The sequence below is a fragment of the Quercus robur genome, chromosome 8 (genome assembly GCF_932294415.1).
Source record: "Quercus robur chromosome 8, dhQueRobu3.1, whole genome shotgun sequence".
Classification (NCBI taxonomy): Eukaryota; Viridiplantae; Streptophyta; class Magnoliopsida; order Fagales; family Fagaceae; genus Quercus; species Quercus robur.
Genome location: NC_065541.1, coordinates 10070302 through 10094113, shown reverse-complemented (window position 1 = coordinate 10094113; position 23812 = coordinate 10070302). Strand labels below are relative to the sequence as shown.

General features: G+C 40.2%; 1 pseudogene; it reads left to right on the top strand.

Annotated features, from left to right (window-relative positions):
- The first annotated feature begins 3597 nt into the window (after positions 1-3597).
- Positions 3598-4578, top strand: LOC126695829 (aspartate carbamoyltransferase 2, chloroplastic-like; annotated as a pseudogene).
- The last annotated feature ends 19234 nt before the right edge of the window (positions 4579-23812 follow it).

Here is a 23812-nt window from a genome sequence, read left to right as displayed (position 1 = left end):
CGCTGAGATACCCGTTCCGCGGAATCGTCTCGCAGGGGAACTGGTTCGTCCGCGGCAGTGAACCGCCGACCAAATTCCCTCGCTTCCCCGGTTGTAAGCTTCGGCGGCAAGAAATTCACGTACCGGACGTCTATGTACGATAGCAGGGGGCTGTCAACTATCAGCGCCTGCTTGAAAGGCTGCCAAGTAGAGTAAACCAGTTCCACGCCGAGGATCAGGTGTGAGGCCCGGAGTTGCCCGTCCCAATGCACGTAGATCTCGGAACGGAGGACGAAGTTTAAGTCCCTGGTGTGGATGGCTCTGAGGTCCTGAACAAACACTTTGCCGTCTGCAAAAGAACAGGTGACGCATTAGCTTTTAACAATAAAAATTTTTTTTTACTCAAACAATTATAAGAAGGGGATGGTACGAACCCACTTCACGCCGTGTGAGGGGGCAAGGGATCTCCCCGGCAAACCAATTGCCGCGCACCCTGACGAACTCCCCGGCGGAGTTCCTGTTCGAATCGGGTAGGCACGATATCAGCCGTACCCAAGCATCCCTCGTCTTTAAGTAATAATTGGTGGATTTGCTCCCATAGAGGCTATACATTTGGTTAATATCATGGTGGTCTAATTGTAAGTTAAAGGTATGGTTCAACTGGCTGACACAACTAACTACCCGGTAAAAATTGGGGGGAAGCTGGTCGGGGCACAGCCCATAGTAGGTGAGTGTGCTTATCAGGAGGGGATCTACCGGGAACCTAACCCAACCTTCCAAAATGGACATCAAAGGAAAGAAGGCTGTACCCTGCCCTCGGTGGAGTTCCATATCACTCTCATGGCAGTAAGCCACATCCACGTCATTGGGAATACTAAATTTACTCCTAAAGGTGGCCAAAGCAGCCGGGGTATCTAGAAGGTAAGAATAACCCATCTATAAAGCCTAAAACTACAAGAATGAACTCAAAGAAACAAAGCTGAAGGAACAGGAAGGGGAAGAAAGACTTACTTTGGGTTCTAAGGAGGAAAAGAACGCTGAGCAAGCAAGCGCACAGAAATGTGGTCGGCAGAGAGTAGGCACTAAAGATCAGAGGCGAAGGAAAAATGGAATGGTGTTTGGGGAAGGACTATTTATAGAGCCAAAAGAAATGGGGGAAGAGGAAACGCTTAATCAAGCAATAAATGGGCACAGCCTACGAGCGACCCAACGAATGCCAAGCGTAACCGATTTGCGCGCCGCTTCGGTTCACGAACCGTCAGGCAATAATGACGACTGTGCCTGGCGCCGCAAAACGACGCGTCTTTTGAGATGAATATTAATGAGAAGTGACAGCCAGAAGTCCCAGGCTAGACGATTCCCAAGGTCAAAAGGCCCAGGCAGCTCCTTGATTCTTCTCGGCGACCGAGTATGAATCAAGGGGGGGCTATTGTACGGCACCGAGCTTCCAAAGCCCATACTGGCCTTGGGCCCAGACCCATCTGGGCCCCGGGCCCAAGCCCATACCGGCCTTGGGCGCAGGCCCAGCAGAAAGTTCCAATTACCTTATGCCCTTCTTGAAACTGCCTTAGAGTAAAAACAAGTTTTGGGCATTAAGTTCCCAGAGTTGACTGGTTAATCTTTCCCGGTAGAGCGCATGAGTCATATCCGGGAAGGTCATGATATGCACGGGAACGTGAGTTGCCGAACATAATCGGTGAAAATGGAACCAAGTTCCAAGATCATAAATGCTGCACCGCCCTTTCACCTAAACAACCACTTTAACCAGATAATACTGGACCTTCAGTAGCACTAACGGTGACTGTAATCATGATCTCCCCACTAACCTTGGCTATAAATAGAAGAAAGTTGGAAGAAGAAGGGGTTCAGAAAAATTGAGAGAAAACAGTCAAGGAGAGGGTACTAACTGGGTGTTACTTTGAGTCTCTCTGCCGAGAACGACCCATTGTAGGAAATACTTAAGCCCACTACAAATAAATTGTGAGCCCAAGTGACCTAAGGTCTAGAAGTCTTGTGCTTGGTTCTTACAATACCTAAATTGAAAAAAATAATAGATTCGCGACTAACAAGACAGCTCCATGATCGGTTTAGCCCAAAAATAACGCTTTAATCAAGTATTATCTATTTCCTTAAAAATTGAACTATTTTTAAAAGTATTATCTATTTCCGTTCTATTATTTTGGATTTTTCTTAATAACTAAATCATGAAATCAATGAAGAATAAAAAAAAAAAAAAAAAAATTTCTTCTCTTGAAGTTCCTTAGAAATGTCTTTGGCCACTTAAGAAACCTTCATTTTCAAACTCTCATGTATCTAGGTCAATGATCCTAAACCCTACAAGAACCAAATTCCACATTTAGCATTATCAAAATTAGATAAAAATTAAACCTCCAATTAATCATGTTTTGGGATTTTCTATTTCCTCGTGACCAAACTTTTGAGGTAGATTTTTTATTGTCTATGAGACTGCAAGATCAAATTATTATGTGCTACACATAATAAGAAAAAGTGGGCTAAACATAATATTTGTCGAAGTCAAATAGAAATTGAGAAAGGTTCCACAACAAAAAAGAACCATTGAGTCAAAAAAATATGAAACCAGTAATTGGAGTATAATTACAACGTATACTCTATTATTGTTTCAAAACAATCATAGGTAAATACCTTAAACTTTGGTTTTCTTTTCTTCCTTTTTTTACATAGAGTTAAACATATGTCAAATGTAAGAAAAATAAAATGTCAAAGGTAAACAAATTGAACAGGTAAAACACAAATATAAAATAAAAATCGTACAACATGAATATGAAGTAAGAAGTTGTTGTAGAGATTTCTAATTCTTGAAAACCCTTCTCATAACTGACAAACCAATCCTAGCCACCCATAGCCCCAAAGTGATCACATTGTTGGCAACCCACAAAAAAACATATCATCCATAAGCTTTAGAAATCCAATGGAAAAACTAAAGTTAGGGGAAAAGAAAAAATAAGAAGGGAAAGAACAAACCTCAAAGGGACTTTCCAAATTTGATGCCACTTTGGCAACTTTTGTGGAGGTAGAGAGAGCAACTGTAAATTTATAGTGCTAAAAATAACATAGTTAATCACAAGAGTGACAACTGAGGGGTTTAAATTTCAAAAGAGTGAAATGGTTTTGAAGGGGAAAATGAAGAGTTGAGAATTGGAAGAAGGATAAATTAATGGTGGGCTGGATTTAATGAGTTAAAGAATGTGTAAGATTGTTCATGGTGAGTTGGATTTAATGAGTTAGAGAAAGTGTAAAATTGCACTATTTATTTATTAATATTGTTCAAAAAATGAAGGAAAAAAAAGGTGACATGGTTGATAGTGTGGCTCAACTGAAACGTAGTAACAATAAATGTTACGCTTTAACTTTTAGATGTATAATGATTGTTCAATTTTCATACTATATGGACTAATGGACAGTTGAAAACTCTAATTGTTTGTTGTAGGATGAACAACTTGATTCTCTAAGATTAAAAAAAAAAAAAAAATGAGCAGAGCATATCCAAGGCTTGCTGGATCACATTTTATATCCAAGGCTCGCTGCACAAGATGGGGTGAGGTGTTCATCTACAAATATCTTCATAGACAAGTAACAATGTTGTTCTGTCTTGGTGTGACATTAACTGTTTATTCTCCTAATGTAGAGGGGGATAATATGTTCTGTGTTTTCATTTGATGATTTTTTATTTTATTTTATCATTTCGTCATATTTTAATTGCTGGTAGTAAGTTTCACACAGTTTAGTTCAAAGATCTATTCTTGATGTTGTGTACGATTCAGGCTCTCTTGGATGTGTATACCATTGAAAAATAGGTGGGGAAGCTAGATGGCATCAAAGTTGGGCCAGTGGGTGGTCTTGCCAATGGAAGGACTGTCCGCTCACTTGCTTGCCAAGTACCAAGATGTGAAGATCTACTTTGTCTCTCCTGATGTGATAAAAATGAAGGTAAATGTTGATCCCATTGTCATTTGAATTTACTTATAGGTCTTCTGTGTGTGATTTAGGCAAATGAGAAGTGGAAATACTATAGAAAATTTGGGGTTTTGGTCTCTCAAAATTTACAATTTCATCTTATAGGATGATATAAAAGGCTATTTGACATCAAAGGGAGTGGAATGGGAAGAAAGTGCTGAATTAATGGAAGTGGCTTCTAAGTGTGATGTAGTGTATCAAACTCGCATTCAGAAAGAAAGATTTGGAGAGTGAATTGACCAATATGAAGAAGCTCGAGGCAAGTACATTGTAGATTAGAATGTCTTGGATGTTATGCAGAAGCATGTTGTGGTCATGCATCCTCTTCCAAGGCTTGATGAGGTACCCATGTGATGTTTAAGTGATGTTGGTGTGTTCTTTATGAGCGCGAACATTTTTAAGTGCTTCTTATGTATTTACTGGTTTCTTTGTTTGTTTTCATGAATTTTTGCAGATTACTGTGGATGTTGATGAGGATCCAAGTGCTGCTTATTTTAGACAAGCAAAGAATGGACAATATACGGATGGCTCTTTTGAAGCTCTTACTTGTAGGGTGGTGAAAATGCCTCACCTCTAGTTTCAAATTTTGACCCTTTTTTTTAACAGGGCTTCCAATTTTGACTTGGTTTCCAAGGTTTACTGAAATTGCGACACTGAGTTGTTTTTTTATTTTTTGTTTTTTTTTTTTTGAGTTCGAACATGCTGGGATTTGAAATCCATAGCTTTTGAAGCTCTTACTTGTAGGGTGGTGAAAATGCCTCACCTCTAGTTTCAAATTTTGACCCTTTTTTTTAACAGGGCTTCCAATTTTGACTTGGTTTCCAAGGTTTACTGAAATTGCGACACTGAGTTGTTTTTTTATTTTTTGTTTTTTTTTTTTTGAGTTCGAACATGCTGGGATTTGAAATCCATAGCTCTTGACTTTTTTTTTTTGGGTGACCTCTAAATTGATTGCCTTCCGTTATGCTCTGAACTTCACTAATGCTCGGTCATGAGTCATGACCTTGAAGCTCTCATGACAAGATCCATTTTGTGCCATTTTCCGGCTCAATTGTGCTGTTCAACTCATCAGTTTGTGACCAAGTAAGTTGCTGCTTGCTGGTCCTAGTTGGTATTTCTTTCTATAATAAATCTAGAATAATTTTTTTTCCACAACTTTTAATGTGACTTATTATGATTGGCGTAATAATAAAAGTATTTCCAATAGTGATTTCTATGTGAGTGATTTTACGCCAAATACACTTTGCTACTTTAATATGATGTGAAAATAGTGGGGTTCCTAGCCACCCCCAATGGGTAGAAAAAGATAAATGTAGAAACTACTACAACCAGAAAGAAAAGTTTACATTAAAGACAGCCCACCATTAACATGCCTGCTAATAGGTAGGGAAGTTGGAATCCACATCATGGGCCCAGGACTCCAGACCCCCAACAATATCCCTGGCTGAGGTGAAGCCCAATTTGTGTAGATTCTGAACAGCCCTATGAGAATCATTACCCCTCCTACAAATTACATATAGTTCGGCACTCGAACTTCCCTTTCGCTCTTCTTCTTCCTTCAAAGCTGAAGAAATTTCAGGCAATCTAACCTCCAAACTCGGGAGTGGGATGTTCAAGGACTTGGGAAGAGAAACAATCTTAAAGTGGTGAGCTGGTCTGACATCGACCAATACATGTACTTTCTCATTAGCAACCCTATCATGATACTCTTTACTGCTTATTCTGGAATCTGATTGAAGCATCTTTAACTTCAAGGGTGACTGCAGCAAGTTTCAAATATCATCTTTCTTAGTCAAATGAGAGAGAGAAATCTAATTGCAAACAAGCCAAAACATATAGACTAACAGTTTAAGCAACCTACTCATCCAATTACAATTTTCAATGGAAAACAGAAGAGACAGAAAGTGTAATTACTGGAGTCAGTGGAGACTGAGTAAACTTCTCATAATCAAACTCTCGAAATTGCTGCTGGGTGAATGTTGCATTTTCTCCATGAGCTTCACACTGCGGTGACCTTCCTCTAATCTTTACCTGCAACGTAGGTCAGAAATGAATATGTATATATAAATGCCAAAGCTTAAAATATAAACACAGAATGTCCAATATCTATTAATATGAATACACACAATCAATAAAGCAAAAAACTAATTACGACATGAAGAGAGCAAACTCAGCCCACTTAAAATGGTTAGAGGAAGGAACGAAATGTCATGCATTTGAGGATGTTGTGAGACCTTTTGATCAATTTAAATCCTTGCTGATTCGTACTTTGTTTGACTAAAATCTTCCCAGCAAATAACAGAGTATGGCCAAAATTCAAGTCTAAGAAAAAATAAACTGATCAGAAATAAGTTTTTAAAACTACGAAATCGAAAGAAATAGACAAAAATACCTAATCAGAGGGAGAATAATAGAAAAATGGAGTCGAGAATCTGTTTGGTTGCCTAGAAAATAATAGGAAAATCGATTGCCAAGACCTATGAGAGAGCGAGAGGAAGAGAGAGGGAGTGATTGAATTCTGTTTGGTTGCCTAGAAAATAACAGGAAAATTGACTGCCAAGACCTATGAGAGAACAAGAGTGAGAGTGAGATATAGAGCGAGAGAGAGGGAGTAATTGGATTCTGTTTGGTTGCCTAGAAAATAATAGGAAAATTAACCTCCAAGACCTATGAGAGATTCAGAGTGAGAGAGAGAGAGTGTGATAGAGTGAGAGTGATAGAGAGAGAGGGAGCAATTGTAGAATAAAAATATTTAATACTAGTAAAATACCTATATAAGCTGTGTTTTTATTTTCAACATTTATAACCCGTTGATTAAAATATTTAATTTCTTTTTTCAACATTCATCCAACTGTTGATATAAATTATCCATATCTAATCAGTTGGCATGTGAATTTCTCACCACTTATTTACCACTTATTTCAACAATTATGCCAATTGTGGAAATACATATGTGAATTTCTCAGCCCTTATTTTAACAGTTATGCCGATTGTGGAAATACATATGTGAATTTTCACAGTTGAGTGCAAAGGTGGAAATTAAAGACTTTTATCAACATTTTTTAATGACTGAGGATACAAATATGTTGAAAATGCTCATGTTTGTTGTAGTGAGGGTGCGCTAGACAGGGACTTGCGGTGTTGTGGGCTGGTCGGTGACTAGTGGCGTGGTGGGCTCGTTTTCGTGGATGATAGTGTTATGCAATCCACCGTTGTTAGTCCTATGGAGTATAGATCCAGCTGCTGTGACAGCGCCGACTCCGCAGGCTCCCAGTAGGAGGCCCCATCCCCAATTCAATCCCCAGGCCACTGGCAGTAAGAAAGCCATTCTTTTTTCTTTTTCCTTTTTAGAGTGACCCAATTGGAGAAAACAATATATGAACTTAGATGTTATTATGTATCAATTTAATCATTCTTAACGGTTGACACCATCAGCAAGAACGGAGAGGTGAATTGATTAAAAATGTCAAAAGCCATGAGTATACTGAGTCAAGACTGACACCATTGACATGGAAGAGAGAGTGAGAGAGAGAGAGATATGAAAGAAACCCATTAGACAATGAACAAATCAAAGTAAGACTACAGACTAAATCAATCAAAATGAACAAAACTTACAATATCAACTGATGGGAATGACGAGGTTACATCCCATAGACGAAGCTAACACTCATGACGAAGAAAACACTCATGACGAAGGCGTCCTGAGTGATGAAGAAACCAGTCATCACTGACGAAGGTAGGGGAGTCATTTAATGTAGTCAATCAATGATTTGGGCAGTTATCAAATCAGCCAGGCAGACCGTTGGGACCCTATTAAAAGCCCCATTGTTGGACAAGAGGCGTTACTAGGGAAAACATTAACAATCACAACGGCTAGCACCCAAAGCCACATATATAAAGCCCTCACATTGTCAACAGAAGGTACATATACATTCACACTTTGAGAGAGCACTCTGGTTTTTATCTTGTTCTTCCATTTTCATTTCATAAGGTGCTTTTTTTATTCTAATTTTGGCATCGGAGGCGTTGTGGCAGGCACCACACTGGTGACCCTTATAGAGGATACATTCGCATCGACAAGGAGTTCCATCTTCAGATTCATATTTGAAAACGTAGTTTCCATCAACCCTCTACATTCAGATGGAATCCAACCCAGATTCAGCAGCCTTGGCCCAGCAAGTTCAAGCCCTTGCAGCCACCATTGAAGAACTCACCAAGCAAAACCAGGAAATGAAGCTATGACTCTAGCAAGTTTAACAGGCTCAACAGGAAGAGAACCGGTCCAAGGGTAACCTGGAAGGAGAAGGAGATAGCCACAGGAGAGGTACCCCTCAGAGGCCAACTACTCCGGACGAGCAGAACTCAGATCTCCTTCGAGAAATGAGAAAGGAGATGGACGAACTAAGGAGCGCCATTAAGGAGAAGACGGACCGAAGCGTAGACAGAATGGTAAGGGCTACGGATTCGCCTTTCACCACGGCGGTACTCGAATGCCTTGTACCGTCAAAGTTTCGCTTACCTCAACTTGAGCCGTTCAACAGACTCAGAGACCCTCAGGATTATCTTAATACCTTTAAGACGACTCTAGGTCTTCAACAACCACCTGACGAGATACTGTGTCGTTCCTTTCCCACCACTCTCAAAGGAGTTGCAAGAGAATGGTTCACGAAGTTGCAAGAGAATGGTTCACGAAGTTGCCGACCTCGTCCGTAGACAACTTTGATCAATTGAGTAGTGCCTTCTTGCGCCATTTCATAAGGGGGCAACGTCCAAAAAGGCCGGCAGACTACTTACTCACCATAAGACAAGGAGAGAAGGAAACTCTGAGGTCGTATGTCAAACGCTTCACCCGGGAGACTCTGGAGGTGGATGAAGCCGATAACAAGGTGTAGCTGACGACCTTTAAGGCGGGGCTGAGGTCCAGAGATCTCGTGGCCTCCTTCGCAAAGAACCCACCAAAGACGATGGCGGAAATGCTCCTGAAAGCACAGAAGTACATGAATGCTGAAGATACTTTAGCAGCCATAAAGGATGCCGAGAAGCCAGGCGACAAGGCAAAGAAAGAAAACGACCGTAGGGGGAAAAAGAGAGAGCGACCGGATCGTCGGAACAATGACGGGAATAGGAGGAAAGATGATAGAAGTCCTTGGACGGTAAGATTTACTCCTTTGGTTATGCCTGTTGACAAAATTTTCACGCAGATCAAGGACGAGCATTATCTCAAATGGCCCAGACCATTGCACTCATCCCCTAATATCCGTGACAAGAACAAGTACTGCCAGTTCCACAAAGATCACAGACACAACACGAAAGATTGCAGAGACCTAAAGGAGCAGATAGAGGAGTTGATACGGAAAGGGAAGTTACGGAAATATGTGAAGAAGGGAGAATATAGTAAATTCAGGGATGACAATAAAATCCAGCATGAGTCCTTTTCCTGGGATACAAGGTTATCGGGGAGATAAAGACGATTACAGGAGGGCCATTTTCAGGAGGATCATTTAAATCACTCAAGAAGGCATACCAGAGACAGGTAAATAGTGTCCACGCCATACCTCCGTCTAAGCACCGACGAACATATCAGGACATATCCTTCAATGAAGGAGACGCCATGGGAGTGAAGCAACCCCACAACGATCCCTTGGTCATAATGCTGAATGTAGAAGGATTCAATACCAAAAGGATCCTCGTCGACAATGGCAGCTCCGCAGACATCATCTACCTCCCAGCTTTCCAGCAGTTGAGGCTAGATCCAAGGAGACTGCGCCCCTTTGACTCTCCGTTCGTCAGTTTTAGCGGAGACAGGGTATACCCCAAGGGCATAGTGACATTGACAGTGACGGTAGGGGCCTACCGGTGCAGCTGACCCGTCAGCTAGACTTCTTGGTGGTGGACTGCCCCTCATCCTACAATGTCATCATTGGGAGGCCCACACTCAACAAGTGGAAAGCGGCGACGTCCACCTACTGTTTGAAGGTAAAATTCCCAACAGATAATGGCGTCGGTGAAGTAAAATCCAGCATGAGTCCTTTTCCTGGGATACAAGGTTATCGGGGAGATAAAGACGATTACAGGAGGGCCATTTTCAGGAGGATCATTTAAATCACTCAAGAAAGCATACCAGAGACAGGTAAATATTGTCCACGCCATACCTCCGTCTAAGCACCGACGAACATACCAGGACATATCCTTCAATGAAGGAGACGCCATGGGAGTGAAGCAACCCCACAACGATTCCTTGGTCATAATGCTGAATGTAGAAGGATTCAATACCAAAAGGATCCTCGTCGACAATGGCAGCTCCGCAGACATCATCTACCTCCCAGCTTTCTAGCAGTTGAGGCTAGATCCAAGGAGACTGCGCCCTTTTGACTCTTTGTTCGTCAGTTTTAGCGGAGACAGGGTATACCCCAAGGGCATAGTGACATTGATAGTGACGGTAGGGGCCTACCCGGTGCAGCTGACCCGTCAGCTAGACTTCTTGGTGGTGGACTGCCCCTCATCCTACAATGTCATCATTGGGAGGCCCACACTCAACAAGTGGAAGGCGGCGACGTCCACCTACTGTTTGAAGGTAAAATTCCCAACAGATAATGGCGTCGGTGAAGTAAAAGGAGATCAAGTCCTAGCAAGAGAATGCTATCAAGCCATCCTGGCTGCAAAGGAGAACCACACGTGGATGATTGAAGGAAAGGAAGAAGACAGAATGGAGGCCTTGGAAACAGTGGAATTGGTTGAAAGAGAAGCAAACAAGACGACAAAGATAGGGACAACGTTAAGCCCTGAGATGAGAACAAGGCTCATAAGGTTCCTTAAAGAAAATCTAGACGTCTTCGCATGGAGCCACGAGGACATGCCGGGCATAGATCCAGAGGTCATCTAGCATAAGTTAAATGTGAATCCAGAACGGAAGCCCGTCTAGCAAAGATGAAAAACCTTCGCCCTAGAACGAGATCAAGTAGTTGCAGAGGAAGTTACCAAACTCTTGACGGCAGGGTTCATCCGGGAAGTGTACTATCCTAAATGGCTCGTGAACGTCATCCTAGTAAAGAAAGCAAATGGAAAATGGAGGATGTGTGTAGACTTCACCGACCTGAACAAGGCGTGCCCGAAGGATAGCTTCCCTCTACCGAGAATAGACCAACTCGTGGACTCTACAGCCGGGCACAAGTTACTGACGTTTATGGACACCTTCTCAGGATATAACCAGATAAGGATGGCTGAGGAAGACCAGGAAAAGACCGCTTTCATCACGAGTCAAGGACTCTACTGTTACAAGGTAATGCCTTTTGGATTGAAGAATGCTAGAGCTACGTATCAGAGGTTGGTGAACAAAATGTTCAGTCAACAGATTGGCAGGAACATGGAAGTGTACGTGTACGATATGCTCGTCAAGAGCAAGGAAGAGCTCACACATCTGGACGACCTGAAGGAAACGTTTGCAACCCTAAAAAAACACTAGATGAGGTTGAATCCAAGTAAGTGTGTTTTTGGGGTAGCTTCAGGAAAGTTCCTGGGATTCATGGTGTCCCAAAGAGGAATAGTAGCAAACCCAGAGAAAGTGCGAGCCATCATCAAACTGGCATCACCTAGGACCGTCAAGGATGTTCAAAAACTCATAGGAAGGATAGCAGCTTTAAACAGGTTCGTCTCCAGAGCTACAGACAAATGCCTGCCCTTTTTCAAGACCTTGAAGTAGGCTTTTGCCTAGACCGACGAATGCGAAGCAGCATTCCAGGAACTAAAGCGTTACCTGAGCAGTCCACCTCTCTTAAGCCCATCCAAAGAAGGGGAAGACTTATACTTATACTTGGCAGTGTCAGCCTCGGCAATAAGTGCAGCCCTGATCAGAGAAGAGGGCGCGAAACAGCTCCCAGTTTACTACGTCAGCTAGGCCTTCCAAGGGGCTGAGTCCAGGTATCCAAGGATTGAAAAGATCGCGTTTGCGTTAATAGTGGCCTCGCGCAAGCTAAGGAAATACTTTCAGGCAAACCCTATCCTCGTAATGACGGACCAACCAATCAAGAAATCGATGAACAAACCTAAGGCAACCGGAAGAATGGTCCAATGGGCAATTGAACTTAGTCAATTTGACATTGAATACCACCCCAGAACGGTGATCAAGGCGCAAGCTCTGGCGGACTTCATCGCAGAGTTCACCCTTCCATACGAAGATAGCCTTACCGACGGAGTTGATAAATGGACGATACAAACTGATGGTTCGTCAGCCTAGAGGAAGGGGGGAGTAGGGGTTGTCATAACCACCCCCGACGGAGAGGTGCTAAAATATGGGGTCCAACTAAAATTTTTGGCCACCAACAATGAAGCTAAATACGAGGGGATACTGACGGGACTGAGGCTTGGAAAAGCACTTGGTGCTAAGAACTTGTTGATCCAAAGTGATTCAAAGCTAGTGATCAGGCAAATTAGGGGGGAGTATGAAGCGAAGGAAGAAAGGATGCAGAAATACCTCAAGCTGACGAAACATCTAACTCGGGAGTTCGATACAGTGGAGTTCGTGCAGATCCCAAGAAGTCAGAATATGGGGGCTAATGAAGTCTCGAAGCTAGCGTCATCAGAAAAAGGGGAGATTAGCATGGATTTGGTGATGGAGGTCCAGAAACACCCCATAATATCCTTCCTCTGGGACGGGCACCTCCCCCAGAACACAGAAGAAGCTAAAAAGGTCAAGAAGAGGGCGACCAGGTTCACGATCCTTAATGACACCTTATACAAGAGAGGCTTCTCTATGCCTTACTTGAAGTGTGTCGATGAAGAAGAAGCTAGATACATTCTGGAAGAAATCCATGGAGGAATTTGCAGCGACCACGCTGGCCCTAGATCCCTGGTGAACAAGGTAGTACGAACAGGATATTTTTGGCCAATTATGCAGGTAGACGTTGTTGAGATCGTCAAGAGGTGTGACAAGTGCCAGCGATATGGGAATGTACAACGGCTTCCAGCAGAGAGACTGACGACTATAGCCTCCCCGTGGCCATTTGTACAATGGGGAATCGACATCGTTGGTCCACTACCCCAAGGTAAAGGTCAGGTAAAGTTCCTACTTGTTGCTATTGATTACTTCACAAAGTGGGTTGAGGCAGAGGCTCTAGCAACGATCACTGAGGCTCAAATTCAGAGCTTTGTGTGGAAAAATATAATCTGTAGGTTCGGGATTCCCTCGACGATCATATCAGATAATGGGAGGTAGTTTGACAACCAAGGCTTCAAAGAATTCTGTTCAAACCTTAGGATCAAGAATCAGTTCTCGTCCCCGAGGCATCCCCAGGCAAACGGGCAGACAGAAGTGATGAATCGAACGCTGCTCTAGACGATGCGAAGGGTGCTTGGCCAGAATAATTACCTAATGTCCTGTGGGCTTACAGAACCACAGCAAGAACCCCGACAGGAGAGACCCCCTTCAGGGTTACCTATGGCACAGAAGCAGTAATCCCAGTCGAAGTGGGGGTAACAAGCGTCAGACGAGGAACGTTCAATGAAGGGTGCAATGACGATGAACGGCGACTCAACTTGGACTGTCTGGACGAAGTAAGAGACAACGCATCCAGCAAGATGACGAAGTACCAGAAGAAGATGGCCGAATACTACAATAAGAGGGTTAAACTTAAGCGACTGGACATAGGAGACCTCGTCCTGCGCAAGACCACCACAGTAACCAAAGACCCTACCCAAGGAAAGCTGGGTCCTACATGGGAAGGACCTTACCGAGTCATTCACTACTCAAGACAAGGCAGTTACCACTTGGAAACCATGGACGGACAAAGACTCCCTCGACCATGGAACATTGGGCATTTAAAAAAGTACCACCAGTAGATGTAATAGACGAATACGTTCATTCTTGAAGTTAATAAAAGAATTATTCCTCTGATGTCTTTGTGTAAGTAGGTCTAGTCAATCATAAGGCATACAAAAACTAAGTAACAAGATTCCGTCTTGACGGATGTAAGTTATTGACGATCCCTCCAACGGGTGTAGAGCATACAAAAACCAAGTAACAAGATTCCGCCTTGACGGATGTAAGTTACTGACGATAACTCTAATGGGTATAAGACATAAAAACTAAAGTAACAAGATTCCGCCTTGACGGATGTAAGTTACTGACGATCCCTCCAATGGGTACAAGGCTATAAAAGCTAAGTGATAAAATTCCACTAAGATGGATGTAAATCACTGATGTAGTCTGAGTGATAAGATTCCTTAAATGGATGTAGGTCACCAAAAAATAGCTAAGTGATAAGATTCCGCTTTGATGGATGTAAGTCACCAACGAAGCCATAAACGCAACAAATGTCCCTTGAATGAGTATAAGTCAAACGAGAAGGCCCCGCCTCAACGGGAATAAGCCACTGACGGGAACAAGCCACTGCAGGCGCAATCCTTTAGTAGGTGCAAGTGACAAGGTCTCGCTTGACGGATTCAGGTTACTGACGAATCCACAAAAAAGGAAAGGAGAAAAAGAAAAGGGACAAGAACCTTGCAACAAATCAAAACAACACTCAGGCTGTATCCAAGCTCATCTAAATGATCGTGAGTAAGTAACAGATCATTGACGAATAGAGAGATCGTAGCTAAAAATCCATGTTCAAGTGCAAAATATGGACAAATGTAAAATGGTCAAAACATTTGATAAGCAAGTAAGTATGCTCGATTAAAAACCCATAAACGCTGGGCCACAAGCATTGTCTTTAAAATAAGATAACAATTAATTGTTCTGGAATTAGATTTACAAAAAAAAAAAAAAAAAAAAAGAACCCAAAACATGACAGGCATCCACCAAAAACAAAAATTTTTTCTAAGTAATTAAATCAGGCATCAGCAGCGGCATCTTCACCGGCCGGGGTGTCAGTAGCAGTCTCGGACCTTCTGGGGTGGAGGATTGAGCAGCTTCGTCCATTGCCATCTCCTTATCAACCTCCTCCAGGTCTAGACTCTCCATGTCGACCCCAACAAGATGCTTGACCAGGTACCTCCTGAGAAGCTCGAAGCCTTTGAAGTACCAACTGAAAAGTACTGTGTTGTACTTGTCGGTGGTCTGGAAGGTCTCAACTGATCTGGCAGCAATGGTTTTAATTTTCTCCTTGGCGGAAAGAAGCTGCTCATCCTTCTCCTGAGTCAATTTGCGCTCGACCTTGAGGTCGTCATCCAGTGTCTTGACCTTTTCCTTCAAAGAAGTTGTCTCGTCCATAGAAACGATCAAATTCTTCTTCAACTCAGAATTCTCCTTCTCCAAAGCCTCCATCCGAGATGTTAGGGATGCCACCTTGGCCTCTTGAGTGAAGTATTCAAAGGTGATATGAAGGCTCTCCCCCAACACCTAAAAAGAAATTATCAAGTCGTTAGTAAAAAAAAAAAAAAAAATGGGTGGGAAAGGAGAACACCATACCTGGACGAGCCTGTGGACATGACGAGACGCGACCTCGTTCAGTGACAGGTCAGAGAGGGCCCTCCAATTTGCTGGACTAACAACCTCGTGAGCCTTGTCCATAGCCAGCCTCTCGTCATCCCATATTGTGGACGATCGGGAATCAACCTTCTCCTTCTCCTTACCAGTCACGCGTGGCCTTTCGGAGTCTAGAATAGGAATCTCCTCTATCGACGCGATCAGAGAGGCCGCCTTCATCGTCTCAGTAGCAGAAACCATGGGAGTGACGGAGCCGAGGGGATTGACGGCAGGGCCCTTCCCGGTTATGCTCACGGCTTTCTTCCCTAAGTTGGACAGCAGTTCATCCTTTTTGGACCTCATCTTCGCATACATGTCCTTGTTAAACTTGGTCATCATCTCTGCAAGAGGAAAACACTTAACAGGAAATCGTAAGTGTACATGAGAAGAATCAACACTGACGATGACAATACTTACTTTTCTTGCCCTCAATGCCAATGTTACGAAGAACGTAAGGAGACGGGTTAGGTCCAAGGTTGTAGAAGGCAAGGGTCCGGGGATCAACCAGATCGTCCCAGCTTTCAATCGTCTCTGTGTACCCGATTGCAGTTTCGATGCGCTCCTTGTGCCTGCTCTTAAGCTTAGGCCATCTCTTAACTGTACGAAATAGAAGTTAAAGGAGTTAGCAATACTAAAGCATCAAAAGTGGCAAAACTAAAATGACGGGGGGAAATACTGACACACCTAAGGTCGGGGTTCCCCACTGACGAAGCAACCTTGGGATATTGCCCCAATCATTGCTGGATTGAGTCTCAAAATCATCCCCGGACACAAAGAAAAAGCGCGACTTCCAATATCTGAAGGACGAAGGTAAACCCTTGACAATTCTCGTTCTTCTCTCCCAAGGGACTAACTCATAATACCCACACTCCTTTGACTCTTTCAAATGGTATAGATAGGTGAGTTCACCTACCCTGATCATATCTCCGTTGGAGGCCAACCATATTTCTATACAGTTGATCACAATCCTCCACGAGTTGGGCATGAGCTGCCCCGGAGCAATACCAAAATGGGCCAAGAGTTCCATCAGGAACGGGTGGACGGGGAGCCTAAGCCCGCAGGAGAAGGTCGACTCATAAAAACATACCTCACCCGGAAAAAAGTGACAGACCCTATCCTCGTCCTTAGGTAGACGAACACGAACTCGCGCCGGAAACTGGAACCTATCCTTGAATCTACTCACAGTTTCGGCATCCAAACCACACACCTTCCTGAGGGCATAAAAAGCCCTAACCTCCCGAGGAGTAGAGATGGCTGTGTCCCCTTCCACTGGGTCACCATTAGACGACAACCCAGTCTCGAGGTCGCTAGACCTAACCTCAGACATCACTTCTCTCCTTCTTACTAAACCCTCGAACCAGTTAAGCGATTGGCGAAGCAAAGGAAGTAAGTCGCCCAAAACAACACTCAGACAATTACCCTCAAACACAAAATTTTCTAAATGCGAGAAAACACCCAAAGAAACCCCTAGGCGCGCAAAAAGAAAGGAGATCGATGGGCAAGCTATCCTAACCTCTGAACTATCAACCATGGAAATATAGAAAACAAAGGGCAAAGAAGGACAACACAAGCTAAATCCCCAAGAAAATCAAAGACCGACAAAAGCAAAGGAAGAAAAGAAAAAGAGAATTAGAAACTATATTACAGTAGGATAGAAGGAAAAGGTAAGAAAAAACATGTAAGGAAAAACATACCTCCACAAATGGCGAAGCACCAAGGCGCAGCACACTGGTTTGGAGAAGAAGGAAGTCTTGAGAAAATCGCTTGGAGTAGCGTTTGGATGTTTTTGTTTTGTGTTCTGGAAAGTAAAAGAAACTAGAAGAGGAGAAGTTTCAAATTAAGGCTAAAAAACGATTGAAAAACCAGCGGGAAACTCAAGGGTCATGCCATTAACTCCACGGATCTGCGCGCGCCACGTGGCCACGTTGCGTGTAGCGCCGCCACTAAGCATTAAATTCAGAACAAAACCCCAAGAGTCACGGACAGCTCAGGAAAACTTTTCATCTTCTGTGATCCTCATGACACGTCATAGACGACCACAGAACCTGGGGGGCAACTGATGGGAATGACGAGGTTACATCCCATAGACGAAGCTAACACTCATGACGAAGGCGTCCTGAGTGACGAAGAAACCAGTCATCACTGACGAAGGTAGGGGAGTCATTCAATGTAGTTAATCAATGACTTGGGTAGTTACCAAATCAGCTAGGCAGACCGTTGGGAACCTATTAAAAGCCCCATTGTTGGACAAGAGGCGTTACTAGGGAAAGCATTAACAACCACAACGGCTAGCACCCAAAGCCACATATAAAGCCCTCACATTGTCAACAGAAGGTACATATATATTCACACTTTGAGAGAGCACTCTGGTTTTTATCTTGTTCTTCCATTTTCATTTCATAAGGTGCTTTTTTTATTCTAACTTTGGTATCGGAGGCGTTGTGGCAGGCACCACACCGGTGACCCTTATAGAGGATACATTCACATCGATAAGGAGTTCCATCTGCCCACCTTGACTGACGAACTCACGCTTCATCATCAACGAACCTAATTACGCACAAATATCATAATTTACTAATAAAAAAAACAATTATAAAAATAAAACAATCTTGAAATTGAGAATGCTAGAAGTAGAAAGCTTATGACATTGGAATTTGCTCTAGAACGGATATGTAAATGATTATACTGTATCTTGTTGGCCTTTAAAAACCAAACTTTTTAAAAAGACATCATTAATTTAGGAGTATCGATAAAGGGTATAAGTTCCTAAAATTATCCATTTTAATTTAAAAACATATAGTACAAAAAAAAGGACAAAAATCAGTATGCTGTCCTATCAAAAAAAAAAAAAAATCAGTATGTTGGAACATATTATAGTAGACAGATAAAATTTAAGTAGGAAAATAATATTTTTTTTTAAAGAAATAATTACAATATGCTGCTAACCTCGCAGCTTGAACCCTTTCCCTTTAGACTCTCATAGCTCAAATTTTGCTCTCCCTAAACTCCCAAGCACTTTGTGCATAAGAATATGTCAATTCAACTACAAGATCCTTGATAATGAGGGAAATAGTTTTAAATATTGTATCATGATATGTCATAATATCTTGGAATGGATAATGAAAAACGGTATCAATATACATGTTAAAATTGCATCAAGAAATACCAACAAAAACAATTCAAATGAAAAAAGGCCCCATTGGTTGGGTTTAGTTAGCAAGTTGAGCTATCAATTTTGTATTATATTGATTTTTAACAGCAAGTTTAACTATAACCCCTCTCTTTGATTTTTGTTAACTATAATTAATAAAAAATGGTTATATAGTGTCTACATGACCACTTAACACATCAATAATACAAAATTGGTTCCCCCCCCCCCCTACTTAATATATTGGGTTACAGATCAATATATCTGAAAAATACAGAAATCTATGAAAAAAATCGGGGTATTAAATAAATAATTATTTATTTAATAATCAAACATCAATCCACATGAAAAAAAAATTAAAAAATAGGGGTAAAATACAATAACCTATGAGATTTGGTATAATGCCAAAAACATCCAAAACTTCTTTAAAATGTTCAATTTGGTCCTTTAAACATTAACGGCGCATAAGGCCGTTTGTGCATTCTCTCCCAGTGCAAAGCTACCAAGGATTTCTAAAGGAAGACTACAATGACAACAAGCAAGTGGCACATTAAGACCACACCATTTCATGTTTCATCAACACCAGACCAACGATTTTCTTAGACTTTTTCTTAAAATAAAATTATTGATAATTTTGTGTTTGGTAGCCAAGAAAATCTAAAGAAAAAGTCACATGGATCTTCCCCATTTTGTGTTTGGCAGTCAAGAAAATCAAAAGAACAACCCATAAATCTTCTTCATTCCTAATTAGTAGCCAAAATATCAAAAGGACAACCCATATAGTCTCATCTTCCCTTTAGACTCCTTTACTCAGTGTTTGGTTGCCGAGAAAACCAAGGGTCTGGCCTGGCAAAGGAAAAGAAAATAGAAAGAGAGAGAGAGAATCAAGTGAGAAATAGAGGAAAAAGAAAAGAAACAAGAGATAGAGAGAAGGTCAAGTGTGTGGAGGTGTGGTGTTGACTATGAGGATAAGAAGAAAGAACGGAGAAAAGATATTAAAAAAAAAACATTTGGGTTTGAACAAACGGTGTTACAGGCAGTTTGTCTGACCAAATTGGCTACTTAATTAAAAAATATACTTTTATCTCATGAGAAAAAATTCACATGGTAGAATCTTAAAAGGAGGACTTAAGGAACAATACCTAAGTACTGTACTTAAGTCTTGCTCTTTTAAAAAGCTTGGGATGATTTTAATATTATTTTAAAATTGAGGGTAGAGTAGTGTCTCGACAGCTAGTATCTATTGAGGTTTAAAAGCTGTTAAAGCCTGTGGCTTGGCAACTAGCTCGATAGATGGCTATCTATCGAGGTTTATGAAACTCAGTTTTTCAGAGCTGTTTTTCATCCAATCCGTGGGTATATGTTTGGGCTTTCTTTTCTCACAACCCTAAACATATATAAGGATTATTTTGAGGGTCGTAAAAGGTTACACAAGTTGCATTAGAGCACAATTCTACAAGTGTGAAGAAAAGTGTGATTGGAAGCCTAGTTTACCCTAGTTCATCTTTCTCTTGAAGAAGCTGTTGTATTTGTACACCGCAGGGTTTTGTGACCAAAGAGCTTCTTGATCTTCATCTTGTGATGAATTGAAGAACTTTGCAACCTACATCCTTCTCAAGTTGGTGATTAAGTCGTGTACTAGGACTCGCGTAATTGGTTAGTCACGTACTGGGAGTCGTGCATTGAAAATGAGAGATTGTCACTACAGAACAAGTCCAATTGGGTATTGGGGTAAGGGTTCAACTGTAGGTTGGTATAAGGTACTGGGATTCATTTACTTGTAACCGCTTGTTTTGATAATAATGGATTCTCGGGAGTGGTGACTTTAAAATCACCTGGTGGGGGGTTTTTCCATTCGTAAATAAATCATCGTGTCAATTTATTTTCCCCTGCATACTTAGTTTAATTGGTGATTTTTTTGTGCTACCACGCATCTTGCATGTTAATTTGATTAATTAATAAACTTGACTAATTAATCAATTAATTCATCACAAGGGGTCAATACATTTTTGGCCTATCAAGTGGTATTAGAGCTTTAAAATCCAGCACTTTCTCACTTGATTCTTGGATGGACTTGCATGGCTTTAACACTTGAACTTGAAACCTTGTTTCTTGAAGCATTAAACACATCCTAGATTTACCCAATTACAAGTAAAGTATGTTTTGTCAAAGGATTAGCGAATTACATAAAATAATGACATATGTTCCTAACATTGAATCACATATGTCCTAACAACAATAAATAATCAAACTAAAGTAAATAACAAATATGCAAACTAACTCTTCCCCTAAGTTAGATACATCAAAATTTTTTTATTTTCTTCCCCTTTCAAAAACAATTTCAACTCCCCTAAAACAAAACATTTTAAAAACCTTTTCCAAATTTCATATATTTCTCCCCTTTTTTGTCACATCTTGACAAATACAACTCAAACAAAGACTCAACAGACAACATACACAACAAAGGATAAGAGGAAATAGAGAATCAAGGAAACAAATGAATCTAGCTTTATAGAGAATAGAGGCAGCTCCCCCTATGAAGAGCAATAACTCCCCCTAAGAACAACAAAGGTTAAAAACAAGTTTCTCCCCCTATAAAAATAGGAAAAACAAAACAATTTTTGGGAAAAATATAGGAGGTGGGGAAAATAAAGACACATAAACCAAACTTAGAAACTAAGTTGAGGATACACATGAAGAAAAATATTATCTCTTTCAATAAATATAAACTTGACACTATGTGACCCATAAACAGTTGCATGAGTAGAGAAAATATTTGCACATTGATTATCCATCATATTTCTTAAGAAAAATATTTTCTGTAGTTCATACATAAAAATAGCATATACTAAAATGTACAGAACTCAAAAATTAATCAATCAATTTTTAAATCAAGTTGAGTACCCAATTTAGCAAAGTGTATGCATGTTATATGTGAAAACAATGAGAGATATGACTGCAAAAATGCAAGATGGATGCATAAAACAATGCAATGCATGTGAATCCTAAACATAAATGATGCATGAAAGAATAGATTGGTCAAATACTTAAAAACTGAAAATCTTTTAGTTTCGATTGGTCGAGCATCGATTGAATACCAGTCGAACGAAACAGATTGTAACTCATTTTTTTTTTCATCCCAAACTTGAGTTTTTTGTCTTGGACTTCAATGTAGACCATTCTAAATCAATGAGACTTAGTTTTTGTCATGATTTGCCAACATTACAAACTCAAAACCTAACATATATATATATATATATATATTAAAAGCTTACTCTGAGTATATTAAATTAAAACTCATAAAACATTAAAAAACAATTCTAACATGATAAAACATTCTCAAAGAATAACAATATAACACTTTAAGTAATAATAAATACAAAAACAATTCAAATGTAGAAATACAACAATTAAAAAAATACAAACAACGTTAACGCAATATTAAAACATCAAAGTATAAATTTAATAATACAATATTAAAAAAATCATAAATTCAAAGTTAGAATGCTAAAAATACTTATATATGTCTTATTAAAAACCTATAAAAACAATTTTTTAATTATTTAAATATAAACAGGGTGTGTGCGAGGGAAAATGTTAACGCCAATCCTTGCCTTATTTGTTATGTGGGGAAGGTAAAACCTATCCATTAAGGACGGGTGAGGTGGATACCCACATGTGTTGGTTTAAATTGTCATCCCACGTATACCTCTTTTAGGCCAAACTAGCTTGTAACCCAATGCATATGTATGAATATACTTAAAAGATATACATTAAAATGCATAGTATAATTCTTACGTATATATATATAATTTAAATATTATAGATAATCATTCTTTTTTTTTTTTAACTCTTTAAAAAGTCTTGTAAGAATATTATTAGGTAGAAAATGTAAATTGTCCATTTTTAAAAAATATTTTTATGTTCATTAATTCTAGACTCTTTGGTTTTTGTGCACAATAACTCACTTGAATAGATATTTATGATATGGTCTCACATTTGATTCCAAAATTACAAAATAAAACTGTCTCTAAAAATAAATAATTTAGGACACATGGCGTGAAATTGGACTTCAATTGTTGAATCTAATTGGATTTTCTCTAAGCTATATATATATATATATATATATATATAGAGAGAGAGAGAGAGAGAGAGAGAGAGAGAGAGAGAGAGAGAGAGAGAGAGAGAGAGAGAGAGAGAGAGATGACTATAAATTTGAATTGTTTTTAGTTATTAAAAAAAAAAGGCTTATAAATATAAAATCATTCAAACTCTCTTTTCCTCGTTTTCTACTCTAAGGGTTTGTTTGGGATCCACTTATTTTACTGAAATTGAAAACTTTTTACTGAAAGTACGGTAGATAAAGGTAAAAGTTAATTAAAGTAGTACAATGAGACTCATGAATAATATCAAAAAGTGCAGTGAGATCCATGAATAGTAGCAAAAATAAGCTGAACAGTAAAATAAGTTGGCAAAAAATAAGCTAGCCAAACAGACACTAAATTAACTCATTTGATACCAAAAAAAAAAAAACTTCAATTAAATGAGATACGTGCCGTAAAATTAAATTCTGATTAAAATCCAATTTTTACACTGAACTGACTAACTTGGTACAAAAATTTCAAATTTTTGATTAGATAGGACACGTGGCGCAAAATTAGACTCTAATTGTGTTAGGACATATGTGGAACTTGTTATGAACATATGTCATATAAAATTAGCTAATCCTTTGACAAAATGCACTTTACTTGTAATTGGGTAGATCTAGGATGTGTTTAATACTTCAAGGAACAAAAGTTCAAGTACAAGTATTAAAGCCATGAAAATCTGTCCAAGAATCAAGTGAAGAAGTGCTGTTCATTAAAGCTCAACAAATGTATCTATCGAGATTTAATATTTGAAGCTCGACAGATAGCTTGATAGCTGTATCTATCAAGAATTACAAAATTCAGATTTCCAGATCTGTTTTTCACACATATCCAAGCTATTTGTGTAGGGTTTCTTTTCTCATAACGGTACCCTAGACATATATAAGGATTATTTTAAGGACTGTCAAAGGTGATGCAATTTGATATAAAGTGATTATTCACTCAAATTGTGACCAGAGACAATTTGCCCTAGTTCATCTTTCTCTTGAAGAAGCTGCTGTGTCTTTGTGCCAAGGGTTTTGTAACCAAAGAGCTTCTTGATCTTCATCGTGTGACTGAACTAAAGAATTTTGTAGCCAA